This window comes from Cynoglossus semilaevis, chromosome 14, assembly GCF_000523025.1.
Source record: "Cynoglossus semilaevis isolate Cse_v1.0 chromosome 14, Cse_v1.0, whole genome shotgun sequence".
NCBI classification, from domain to species: Eukaryota; Metazoa; Chordata; class Actinopteri; order Pleuronectiformes; family Cynoglossidae; genus Cynoglossus; species Cynoglossus semilaevis.
Window position 1 is genome coordinate 1506076 of NC_024320.1, and position 13526 is coordinate 1519601.

A 13526-nucleotide genomic window follows, 5' to 3' on the forward strand; every position below is an offset into this window, starting at 1 on the left:
GCTGAAAGGGCACGTCTGCTCTTTTGTGGTCCTTACATCAGCCCGTCCATCCTCCCAGTCCGACTGAGTTCTTTGACGTTTTGCTAAGTACTTTATCAACTTTATGGACTCATTTTTCACTGAATCCAGACGCTGACATCCAACAAATCCAGCTGAGGTTGAACTCTAATCTCCACGGAGCCTCCATTGTACTCTAAATGTGACACCACTTCCTCTTATCTCTGAAGGTAAGACTCTACAGTATTAGTCAAAGTAATTCTTGACTGTTGTCTGTCCAAAAAAAAGCATGTTGATTCAAGTATCACAGGTTTCCAAAGGTCACGGGTCAACAATACAGACAGACTAGCATAGTTGGTAACAAGGTATTGAATATTTATTTATTTTTACAAAAACTATTAGAGCAAGGTCAATTATCAACAGATGTTTCAGCAGCATGGATAAATAGCAAGAGTGAATTTCTGCACCACGGACAGGTCTACACTTGTGCTTTAGAAGCATCTTTCCACAGTACATCCCTATATTTTAACAAAAATATACACAATATATAACATTACACCCACTGACTCGGACCTTTGTCTGCATATCGCAGTAGACAGACTTGGAAAAATGGTCAGGCCAGAAACATAAAGGACCTGTGAACAGGAAGAAGACAGAAGCTTTGGAGGCAAGTGAGAAGGTCGGTGCATTTCCATTCCAGATTTTGCTGGCTGGACAGTTTGCCACTTGCTGACAAGACAGCATGACTTTGTGAGCCACAGTTACTGTTACCAACTGTTACCCATGGTGACATTCAAACTGCTAGTTCTGGATATTTTTAAGCATGGACGGAAATGCATCTCGTGTGACCTAGAGTCTGGAACGAGACCAAAGTGCAGCATTGAACAGATAATGATGGAGAACCTCGGGGTCCGTGAGGCTGGGGATTGTGAAATCAGGTCAGATAAATAAGAGGGTCCAAGACCTTCAAGACACTAATGAAAGAATCTTAAAATCATTTTAAAACGCACTGGGAGCCAGTGCAATGATTTCAAATGAATGTCCTTCTACCTCCTGGCCTTCGTTGGCACATGTGCGGCTGAATTTTGAAGTAGTTGTAGAACTGAAATGCTGTTTTTAGGAAGACCAGAAAGCAGGGTGTTACAGTTGTGTGGAGATAAAAGCATACATCAGCACCTCCATATTTGACTGAGAGAGAAACAGACAGACTCTGGCAATGTTTCTAAGGTGGTAGAAACCTATTCTGGTTATATTTCCGATATGTGGAATGAAATCATGAGGGTTAGAGGTCTTGTAATCTTGGTACAGGTTTCTCTCTCTTGGCTTCTGGACCAATAATCACAAGTTCTGTTGCTGGTCCCAGTTGAGCTGCAGGAAATTCTCTGCCATCCATAATTCTATAATTAAGATACAGTTTTTGAGATTATCAAGTAGCCTTTTTCCAGTGTCTTGTGGAGACACGGCCATATAGAGCTGTGTATCATCAGCATATCTATGTAAATTAACACCGAGTCTCCTGGTGAGTCGCCAAGTCGAAGCATCTACAGATGAAAAAGAATGGGCCTAAAATTGAGCCATGGGGGACCCCACAATTTATTTTATAGGTTCTTGACGAACACGTAGCCATAATTACCAGAAATGGTTGTTATTAAGGTCAGAGTTATACCAGTACCAGAGAGGCCCACCAGGTGTTTGAGTCTATTTATCAATCTTAACAATGCTGTCTTTGCACTTTTCTAAAATATTGTTTCTGTTTACAAACTATTTTTTCTAAAATCTTGCTGAAAAAAAGGAAAAGTTGAATTCGGGCTGGTCGTTATATTAAGATTGTCAGGGTCTAAGTTAGTCTTTTTAAAAAGCCTTTTTGAAGGCAGCAGAGAAGACAGCTGTCCGAAGAGAGTAGTTTACAATACTTAATAATTCACCCTTAAAGAATCCATTAGAAGGTTTTTGAAAGAGATGTGGGAATCGGGTCTAAAAGGCAGGTTGTTAAGTTAGCTCAGGCGAAAACTACCAAGCATCCGTGCATCAACCAAGACAGAATGCTCCAGTGTTTCCTCAGGTAAAAAGAACAGTTCAGATGTGTCACACACTGCATTCTGTTGAGTTAATAGACTGTTGGAGGACTGTCTAAAGTCTGGGTTAAAAGATCAATGGTGGAGAACAGGAAGTTGTGATTATTCTTGTGATCTGTAATAAGTTCATTGAAATTAGATGCTCCGGCCTGTCTGACACTGTTTATGTAGATTCTTAGTTGTTCTCTAAGTAATGTGTAATGAACAGTCAGTTGTCATGTCAGTTGGAATCCCTTTATGCATTCCTTCATTATATTTTCACATGCTTTACTTTGTCATTTCTCCATGGGGCTCTAAGTTTGTATTTAAAGGTTTCGGTTACTAGTGGAGCAACAGAGTCAAGTGTTGACTTCAGTCTACTGTTATAATCATCAGCAATAAAAGCACAGTGTGCAGACACTACGACAGCAGGATGCTTGCGTAAAGTCTCGTAGCATTTCCTCACTGTTCTCACTGGGGCCTCCTGCTGGTTAAGAGTAGTGATGGTAGAAAAAGATGCAGCAACAGTCATTTCAAGCTTACAGTATTACATTGAAGCAAAAGTTGCTGGAGCAGTGACACCAACAGTCCTGGTACAGAAACCAGAGCTAACGTTAGCTACAACATTACTGGTACAGACACCAGAGCTAAAGTTATCTACAACAGTCCTGGTACAGGCACCAGGGCTAACATTAGCTCCACCAGTCCTGGTACAGGCACCAGTGCTAACATTAGCTACAACAGTCCTGGTACAGGCACCAGTGCTAACATTAGCTACAACAGTCCTGGTACAGTCCAGAGCTAATGTTACTGACAACAGTCGTGCTACAGACTGACAGTGGTACCCGACCACAACAGAACAAACAAACAGGGTTCAGCCGTCAAAGACCTTCAAATGTTGAATATTGTAGCTGTAATCGTACTGTGAGAGTGCAATTGTGAATGGAGTAGTGGATGGATGGAAAAATACACAAATATAGGTACCCGTTTGAATCAGCACTTGCTCATTGAGTCAAAGCTTTGTGCTATTTGATAAATTCATTTTGACCCACTACCAGGATAACTACCTTGCGTCACCTGCCGACTTCCATTTGACTCTCTGCTTAGTTACTACTGAAGATGCAGTAATATCCACCACTCTGTTCTGTTTCCATAAGGGATGAGCAGTTATTGATCCTCTTTTCTGATCTCTTGTATCTCTATACACAGGGCCCCTCCCCTCTCCCTCCCCCTCTCCCTCCCTGCAGTGAGGTCTGTATTCAAAGAGATTCCAAATCAATGTCACTACATTGATGTTTTTATTAAAAACATAATTTGATTTTCACAAGATCATCTGGACCATGAGGGTCACTGAAGGTAGAACACATTTTCTTTTGCTTTTGTAGCCGCCTCGTCCACCATAACACCAACCGCCTTCACATCTTCCAACACATGACATCCATAAATCCTCTCTGGGATCTCCTTGGTTTCCTCCTTCCCCTCAGATCTCTCTCCATTATCTGTTATCAGTACAGGCTGATAGTGAGATAGGACTCACCTGAGACAGCCTAGAGGATTTTAAGATCTGAATCAGCTAAGGGAAGGTCTTTTAGAAGTATACAGTAGCGCTATTCTGCGGTCAAAACATAAACTAAAATACATTTGCTGAACGCTAACCTCCGCTGCGGCCCCACAGTGTGCATGTACATTGAATTTTAATTTAGAATTAGAATCTATTTTACATTTTGTGTTTTATGATTGTGCATTTAAGTTATTTACGTAATATGTACCTCTTATATTTCCATTCTACAACTGTACTGTGCATATAATTGTGTGGAAGGAGTAATACAGTCTAGGAAGGGTTGATAACAGTGTGGGGGAGGTTCGTAGAGCGTAAATATATATACGGTAATTGTATTTTAACTGTTTAGTTTCTACTTCACAAATTTCTCCCATCTCGCAGTGGGTCTCGGAACGCACACAACGATAGGAGAGGGATCACTCCTATTATATATTTTTTAAAATATAATAATACATCATTTTGTGGGAGCAGTCAGGACTTTCTAAATATTCAGAGTAATTCTGAATATGAATCTAAATACCTAAGTATATTTATATGTTTGAGATACTAAATCTAATATTAGTGTTTGTTTGTGTGTTGAGTGTGTGTGCACCAGTGTGTTTGTCACAAGCCCCGGAGCGCAGACTTCCGAGGGTATCTCATATTTTCTAACTCCATCAACGTGGTCTGCTTTAGTCGGCCTGTTTGTTGTTCACTGTGGATCCAACCCAGTCTGCGACCCCTGTCTGACTCCCATTAAGTGGTGGAAAAGTGGGATGAAATGTGAGCGCTCAATTCAGACTTCAAACTATCATAACAAAATCACATTTGGCCAACCAAGGTCACAAGACAACAACGAGCTGGAGAGGGATTTGACCCAAAGCTGTGGGTCGTCTTAGAGAGTTGCTGAGCAGAGAAGCTGTGTTCAAACTGTGGCTCCGTCTCTTAGGACTGTAATTGACATGGAAGTCCTTCTGGAGCAGGATGTTTTCATGTTGTCATTACGCTACAATAAACAAACGTTCACAGACAACATGCTTTTGTGTGGTCTACAATGATGAAAGAGAAGGGGGCGGGGCTTGTGTTCCTATGGTGACTTCCTCACTGACACTTGTATCAACCTTGCCCTGCTGTGAGATCAGTGTTACTGCCATGAACACACAAAACAAACACACTTTCAAAAGCCCCATGGTGCACTCTGCTGCTGCTGCTGCTGCTGCTTCATTCTCTCAGTCAAAAACACAGGAAGTTGAAGGACATACGGATGAATAGGACGTAAAGGGGAATTTAAAGGCAGACGATTGAATGGGGAGATGAGGAAGGTTAAGTGCATATAGAACAGTGGGAAGGACACAAGGAAACAATTTCAGAGGCAGCAAGGATGCTTCTTTACAGGGTGCTGTTACATTTTGGCCTAAGTACCTTTGAAAAGCACATTTGGGAGGTGGCTTCATATTACAGCGCAGTCACTGTGATTGAGATATTGAGGTGAGAAGGAGAACATGGCACTCTGGATGGATGGATGGATGGAGGGAGGGAGGGAGGGGGGGAAGGGAACATGGTTGCTCTCTGATCATGTTAAACAGTTACCACCCAGCAGTCCTCCCTTCCTCCACCCACCTTCCCTCCTCTTCCCCCGTTTTCCCATCCTCCAACACTTGCTCTTCTCTCCCCCTCGCAGCTGCATCATGACATGCTCACACATCATGCTCGTGCACACAGGGGTTCAACATGGCCAGAACACACACACACACTCACACTCACACTGACTCATGCAAAGTGCACAAGTCATTGGTCAGCTGGTCTCATCCTGGTGAGTGATTGTAAAAAACTGGAGCTTATTACAGGGAGTAACAACAGAGGTGAGGGAGGGAAGGCAGGGAGAGGAGAGACTGAGGAGGAGGAAGAATAGTGCTGCTGTGTGTTGAGTGTGTGTGCACCAGTGTGTTTGTCACAAGCCCCGGAGCGCAGACTTCCGAGGGTATCTCATATTTTCCACCGACTACCTCCATCAACAGCAGAACAGTACAGTGTGTGTGTGTGAGTGAGTGAGAGTCCCATATAGTCGGATGAGGATGAAGTCAATAATTGTATTGGTCTACACAAATATTGTCAGTGCAGTTGTTTTAGCAGAACAGTAAAAGTGTATCACCAGCAGGTGTGTGTTCATCTGCAGGAACGCTGGTCATCTACAACATTTCAATCTCAGGACTCTGTACCGTTCTACAACGACCTTGTTGGAGGCAGAAATGCAGTTCAAATCATTAAAAGCACAGATAAACAAGACACAAGGAGCGGAGGGAGGATCAGGAACAGCCATCGTCTTATAGAGGACCATTGATATTTGTCACTTTGTCATCCAACCATTTCTGACCTCTCCCCTTCAACACTCACTTTCCTTAAGTCATTTTGGGCTAGCTTCGTCTCTGTGTGAAATTTTAGTCAGTTTGTATGGCTAACGTAGCTAGCTGATGTCACATTGTGGCGAGTTTATCACTAATTTCAGCGGACTCCTCTTTTGTAGTAGCAGGTTTTAATGGCTAGCTTATATGCCACATATTTTTATACAGGCAGTGGTGGTAAAGGAGGCGGCCTTGGGTCTGGAAGTTCGCAAATCTGAGTCCACCAGCTGCCAACTTACCTCTGAGGAGCGCTGAGCAAGGCACCGTCCCCACACACTTGCAGCTTGGCCATTTGGTTGTGTGCAGTGGTATGCTGTGTCACAATGACAAGTAGTTCAGTTTCATGAATGTTATGGTTTTCATTTGTTTTTAGCTAATGCTTGTGCTGTAGCCCGTGCTTGTTGACTATTGTTATGTTTGAGACATTTTCTATTGCTAACTACAGCTAGCTGTGTTTATTTTGGAACCTGCTTTATGGCATAATTTAGCTATTTTTGCATAATTGTTCTGAAAACTTCACTGTTTGACCCACTTTGAACATTTTTGGCTAATTATGGTTAACAGTACTTTTAGCTATTTTGTTTTGGGTTTTGACCAATGAGACCTTATCTGTCAAGTTCTCACCTTGGTTATTTTAGGGTTAACTTTTTGATGTACCTTTGCTATTTTGTTAGTATTTCAGCCCTGTTAATCCTAGCAATGTGGTTCTTGGGCTAACTTTTGACCACCCATTAGACAGACAGAACGGATGAGGACAAGTTTGAAAATACAAGATGTGTTAACATTTGGTTATGTAACTCCTTCATGTTGTGTTTATTCCAGGGTAACCCGTGTTTAGCTGCACACTGGGGTTGTTTTCAGAGACTTATTAAGTAGAACAACAGGCTTATTTTGGAAAACGATGAGCTCGACAAGGTCGTGGCCCACTTTGTTGCAGTCCATTCATAAATCCCATTCCGTACCCTCTGAGCTGCTGCGTCCGACCGCGGTCTGCACCATGTTGATCATTTCAGATATTAGCATTCCCCCAGCTATCCTCCTCTGGGACTTTGTTCAAACACATTCGGGGCCGTGTCTTAGGTTATAAACGTAAACCACCCACTCAGAAGAACAGAAAAGGCTGCGGTGAAATGTCGAGCTATAATAACGCCGTCGCCATAGTGACTCCAGACCTGTTGGTGCTTTAACACGCCGCCTCTTCAGCGGTGACCATTAGCGCTAACAACAGAGCAGGTTCCTGCCGTGAGCTTTTAACAGGTTCCCATCAATTATCCAGACGTTTTATCAAGTACACAGAGGTTTTCACCTCCATTGGCTCAGCCTCTCAGCACTTCTGCTGCCTTTTGTTCCTTCTGTCTCTCCGCTGTCGTTTATAACTTCATGCTGTTTTTTTTTCTTAGGCGATCTAGGTTTTTTTATTGCATGCTCAATACTGTAGAAGTACTCACTCACATAGTTCTCCGCACACAGCGCTCCTGCGATAATTTCTGAAACAAGTGGTTTGATGTGACAATAATCGACAACAATGTTGATGACGTGATAAGCAAAGGTTTTCTAATTAATTTGGATGACAACTGAGTTAATCATGTCAACATGTTTTTTAATTTTCCATCTATATTTATCCATCCATATCTGCAAGAAGAAGAAAAATATTTTTGATTTTTAAAATAACAATTTTCTTAACACACAATTACGTAATCGAGACAATTGACAAATTAATTTAGGAGCTGTGCAAATTTCACTTTGAGAGAGAAGAAGAAGAAGCTCTGCAAATAACATGTAAAAGTTGAACAGTAGTGAATAATAGTAAACTGAAACATGTTTGGAAAAACAGACAAAAACACAACAACAACAAACAGAAAGCTACTCTATGTTAAGCTCAAATAAGCTGTAAGAATATAGTTGAAAGAAATAACATAACCAGTCCAGGAAAAGTTCAACCAAGATTCTAAAAAGCTTTTTACAAAGTTTGACAGAACCCATAAAGAACATATCCAGGATTTAGTGAGTTAACTCCCCGCTTCCTCCCACCGCCTCTCTCCTTCGTATAAAGTGTTCTCCTAGAATTCACATAAAATGAGCTTTTTCCTGGGATGAGATTGGCCGCATTTCACGTCCGCTTGAGTTTAAGCAGCAGTAACGGTTTTATAAGCAGCACTAAAGCAGGACTGCTGATCTCCAGAAAAGCCGATGTTGGAGTCGAAGCTTTGCCGACGCTTCAGTGTAACACTTAAACACTTGGACAATCACTGGGAGGTGTTAACGTTAGAGACAAACAACAAGTGTTGCTGTTTCTTCTCCTTCAGTTTTGGCTCCTGAGTATTCCTGGTGCTCTGACGACAACATCATTTATTCCCAGCTTTTAACACCGCGCTGCTCTGATAGATTGATTGATGTCGACTATAATGGCGATGACTCATCTGCGGAGGCAGAGTCTAATGATCCAAAATTAGTGAAATCTACCAGGAGAACCTGCAGGAGGTCAAGATTAAAGTCAAGCATCAGCTCGGGCTGACAGTGAAAGCTGTGTTGAGTGAAAGGTTGTTCTGTTGAAGTGACACTTCTCTCTGAAGCACTGTCTTATTTTTTCCACCTGGCACAGCCGTTCTTTTTTTCTTTTATTCCTCTCTGGCTCACTTTCTGCTGAAGTCAGAAGGAGGAACGTGATGGATGTTCTGTTGGCAATCTGCTGCCACTTTGCTGTCATCAGGCTCCATTGTGTGTCTCCTGACAAACACTTCTGTGAAGGCTGAACTCCAAATCCAAATCCTTGGACCAGAGAAAGCGCTGTGGACACTTCCAAGAATTGATGTTGAGTTACGGGGAGAATAATTTAACAGTATGTAATAAGCAGTGACAACGACTCTGACACTGAAGGAGAAACTCGGCTTCCCCTAAATATGTCATTCAATTAGATTTCCTCCTCAAATGTTAGTGCAGGTGGTGCTTTGGCCCAGAGCCAATGTCTCTGTCATTGGTGTGGAACCCCAGGGTTCACCTCCTGGGTGAAGATTGAATCCCTGTTAGGGCAGTTGGTACCTTCCAGTGGTACGGTGCAGTGTGAGTTGGGGGGTGGTCATAGAGACTGCGGCCCCCGCAACCCGGTAACAGATAAGCGGACGAGAATGGATGGATGTTAGTGCAGTGGTTCCTAAAGTGGGGCACGGGACCCCCTAGGGAGACACAGATTGAGTTCAGGGGTCACAGCAAGTCACGTTAATTTCATTTTTAATATTTTCTTTATTTGTGCAGAGTGACAAAATTTTCTGTGTTTTCCGTGCTCAACATCACACAGTAACAACAATGGCAGTCGCCAGGCTACCCCTGACCCTGCGCGAGAGGCTAATTCGGCTAACTGGCTACTCGGTTAGCCGAATGCTACTGCTAATGATTCCACTTTTGCACTTCCATCTTGAGCACCAAAGCGGGAGTGGCCGTGTCCTACAGGGACAGGAGTCGTATTCAGTGACTCCGATTAATCGCTGAATTTACTAGCGGAAGCATTTGATTCAACATCGCTCCCCATCCGGGCAGGATCCATAGTCTCCGTGGTTAAACTCTCCGCTAAAGCCCAGCTTCTTTGGAAGTCCATGAAGTTAAAGTTGTGGTTCTGCAAAGTCAGAAGAACTGCACTTCCTGTTTGTGTTTGTGTTGTGTTTCTACACCGACTGTGAGCAGCCAAATTATCTCTCCACCTCTGGTTGATTCTTTCAATTACACTTTTATAGCACTGACTCATGTGTTTACCAGAGGAGTCTGTGTACTTTTACACAGTCGACGAAATCAACTTGTCGATGGGAAACGATAGAAAGATAGATCCACATAACAAAGATGGAAAGAACCAAACAGAAGACCTGAACTCTTCAAATATTAATCAAGGACATCCAGTAATAAGACTTTAGCAGAGGAAGTAAAAGGGCCAGACTCATTTAGAGCAGTTTAAAGTTGCCAGCACACAATGTCACCACACTGAAAATGGAGCCAAAAACACCAAGGATGAACTAAGGTCTGAAGAAAAATCCAAATGTTCACTAAAATGAAAGACAAAAGTTTAAAGGTGTAACATATTTCACATATCATAACATTTCAGATGTTAGGAAAAATGATGAAATAAAACAGTAATAATAACAGTAACAATCATTTTCTAACCTTATGCCACGGTCAAAACTCTATCTCAGAAAATACTACAAAAGACAGACAAACATCTACTACACTCTGATGACTGTCATTCATAAACACTCAATACACTATAAAAAGCCTCTATCATAAACAGCTGCATGTGTGTCTTGATTGGTAAATGGAGAATGTTCATTCAGCAACACAGTACTGAAGTACCTGTTAATTAAATAATTACCAAAAATAATACCATTCGACTGAAGTACTGAATGGTAGAAGATGACAACAGAAACAATAATAGTGAATAGACAATGACAAGGTTCAATTATGTTAGTTTATAATATACACTATATATATATATGTATGTGTACATTTTTGGGAAAGTCTTCTTCTGTCATTACAACACACAGGATTGAAAGTGTTGTTTTGCATGGGAAGTAGTTGGCGAGCAGCGTTATATGCTGAGGACGGCTTTGTTTACCTTGGCCTGTTCTGTTCTACACCATACATTGGATTGTGAGACAATCACTTTCCTTAGTTTCTGTTGGTTTTTAGGACGTTTTTGCGCCTCATTATGGCTCCTTGGCGTGAGTCAGACTCTTCTGAGAAAAAAAACCTGAGAAAACATTGAGGTCTCTGAGTACCACCATGATGACCAACATTAGAATACAGCAGCGCAGGCCTTCCCTGTTAGCTTCCACCACAGGAGAGAGGTTTAGAAATGTTTAGAAAGATGTTTATGTTTAAATGTTGTATTAATTGTGCATGGTATGTTTCAGATTTATTCCATTGAAAATGTAAATGTGAAAATATGAATCTTCCCCCACGTACCACTAGAGAGCACTCACGTACCACTGGTGGTATGCGTACCACAGTTTGAGAACCACTGTCCTAGATTGTGATTTTACCACTGTGTTAGTGTAGGTGAGTGACATAGGTACATGTGGACAGTATGTCAATTTAAGCATGTGAATTAAAGTTCTGTTGCACCACGGGAACAGAACTGAGACATAGGTTGACGACACTGATATTACATCATTAAGCTAATATCAGCCAATATTATTGGTCAGCCGATATTATCGGACATCACTAACATACCCTCTCTAGTCTCCAGTCTACCAGCTGCTGTCTCTTGAACATACTGTCATACAGACTGTCATGTTCCTGAGTCTTAGTGTTCCATTCAAAGGAACGTGCACATTTACCTAATACTTTAATATGGTAACTCATATCTCCATTAAGTCCACATACTTCCTTTACAATACCTGAAGCACGCTGATAATTCCAGCTCACTTTGCAAACCTGGTGTTCAGCTGGCAGCACCAGTGAACACTGATATATCTGTGAGCCAGCATCAGCTCCTGCAGCAGCCAAGATTAAAGCCTGTTGCACACAGACGAGGGGGAGGGGGGGGGGTCATTGTACAGCCGAGAGCTGGGGGAGAGGAGAGGGTGGCGGTGGACGTTGTTATAGAGTCATTTGCAAGCAAATATCTGAAAAAAGCTCAAGTATTTTAGTGCATTCGCCAGTCTCCAAAAAGGTCAGGGTAAGAGTTTCTGAAAAACAAAAACATTATTTGGTGAGATAAACTACTATAGGATACTTTAGTTTTCAGTTTTTCTTTCTCTCTGTTTCCTGATGATCAGCCTTTACCATTTTTGTTTAGTCTTAGTTTTGTCTGTTTTTGTGTATTGTGTTGTCATTTCAGCATTTGTCATAGTTAGTGTTTGTTGTCTATTCATTCTTGTCAGTCTTTGTTATTGTCAGCCAGTATTTATGGTTGTGTATCCTTGTCCTTATCCTTCATTCTATTTTTAACATGGTTTTGTTTCGTCAGTCATTGTTGTTCTGTGTTATTGTCCATCGGCCTCTACGTCAGTTCCCTCTGATTTTCTCTTTCCTATAATCAGTCTGTTTTTCTTCAGTATTGCTTTGCCAACTCGGTCTTGTTCCTCAGCGTTGGACCAGTGAACCGTACAGGTGACAAAGCTACAGTACATTTGATGGATAAGTGGTGTTCAGTACAGTCGGTATCACGTTGTGTCAAATGCTGACGGAGAGAGGCGTCAGCTGCCTGCCAACAGAGCGTGGAGGACATGTCACCGTGCTACTTCTTTTGCAGCAGTCTGTGGTTCAAACTGGTGGAGTGACCACAGCCAAGGCCATTCAGATTAATGAGAGGCATTTAGTGAGCTGTGTAATGGAATGACAAACCCCTGGGTCACTGTATGTTATTTTTTTAAATATCCTTATGGGGCCATATTCATACAAGCTGAGGCCATTTTGACGACGACGGCTCACAGAGGGGACTCTGATTACAGAAACCTTTCCCTTGCTGCTAAGACACAGAAAATGACAAAACTATTCCTGGCTCCATCTGAAGTAAACCTGTTTCCACCTTATTTTTTCATCCTATCTCCAGATTCTGTGTTTCTCTACTGCCTGGTTAGCCCACGGGGTTTGTCCACTCACTGATTCAAGGTCAGAGTTGGAGATGAGTTAGTGCTGCTCCATGCCTTTCATATCAGGGATGAGTTTGGAGAGTTTGGCCTGAGGCTGTGTGTGTGTGTGGGGGGGGGGTCATCATTCTTGTAGGTGGTTGCAGGGACATAAAGGAGCAGTGCAGTAAAAAAAAAATTGTGAGAGTAGTGAAATTTTATGCTGGAGCAGATGTGTGCCAAGAGTCTGAGAGGAGGAAACAAATGATGCTGCTGCCAGGGTCAGTGCATCCACGGAGGATTAATGCTGTGTCAAGGATTAGGGAGGAATTTGTAAGTGTATATTTAAAGAGGAAATTGCATGATCAGCCCATTAGTGTGAAGGAGGTGAGTTTATTAACAGGAGATTTGTTTCAGGACACCCTCTTATGGAGGGCGATGGACGTGCAGAATAAATAAAAAAAATATACAACATAAAAATAATAATAATAATAATAGTGATGGGTTATCGCTGAAGATTACAACAATAGCTTCTGTATAACTGTGTAAAAAGTCTGAAACGTAGCTCGACTATAGCTAACATTTAGCTATAAATGAAGGGAAACCATTGTAAATCATTGCTAACCCATGGCACGAATTGCCAAAAGTTAGCCAAACAGTTATCAACAGCACACACAAAAAAGACTGGCTGTAACTGACCATAATACAATCCCAGTATAATTTGGGGTTGGGATTAGAATTGGGCATAATTGTAAGTAAGGATTTAGATTAGATTTTGTTAGATTAGATTAGATTGAACCAATCTAGGCTATTTTGTCTATGTGAAGATGAAAAAAACAGTACATTCTTCTGGGTGTGTGTGTGTCTGAGAGTGTGTTTGTGTGTGTGTGTGTGTCTGCCTCTGTGACAGCTACATCTGTAATATAGTTCTTCCTACTGTTCTTGGCCCATGTGACCACTGTCTCTCTGTGCTGTAAGA

General features: G+C 41.9%; 2 protein-coding genes across 2 annotated transcripts in view; both read left to right on the top strand.

Moving 5' to 3' along the window:
* LOC103389085 (ephrin-A5-like) overlaps nucleotides 1-13526 on the top strand; it is a 1154841-nt gene that overhangs the window by 772803 nt on the left and 368512 nt on the right. The gene's annotated exons all lie outside the window — the stretch shown is intronic.
* Nucleotides 7-13526, top strand: part of fam163ba (family with sequence similarity 163 member B, genome duplicate a) — a 26237-nt gene continuing 12717 nt past the window's right edge. The window contains exon 1 of the mRNA XM_025062773.1: nucleotides 7-227. The gene's annotated coding sequence lies outside the window, so the exon portion shown is untranslated. The remainder of the gene's footprint in view (nucleotides 228-13526) is intronic.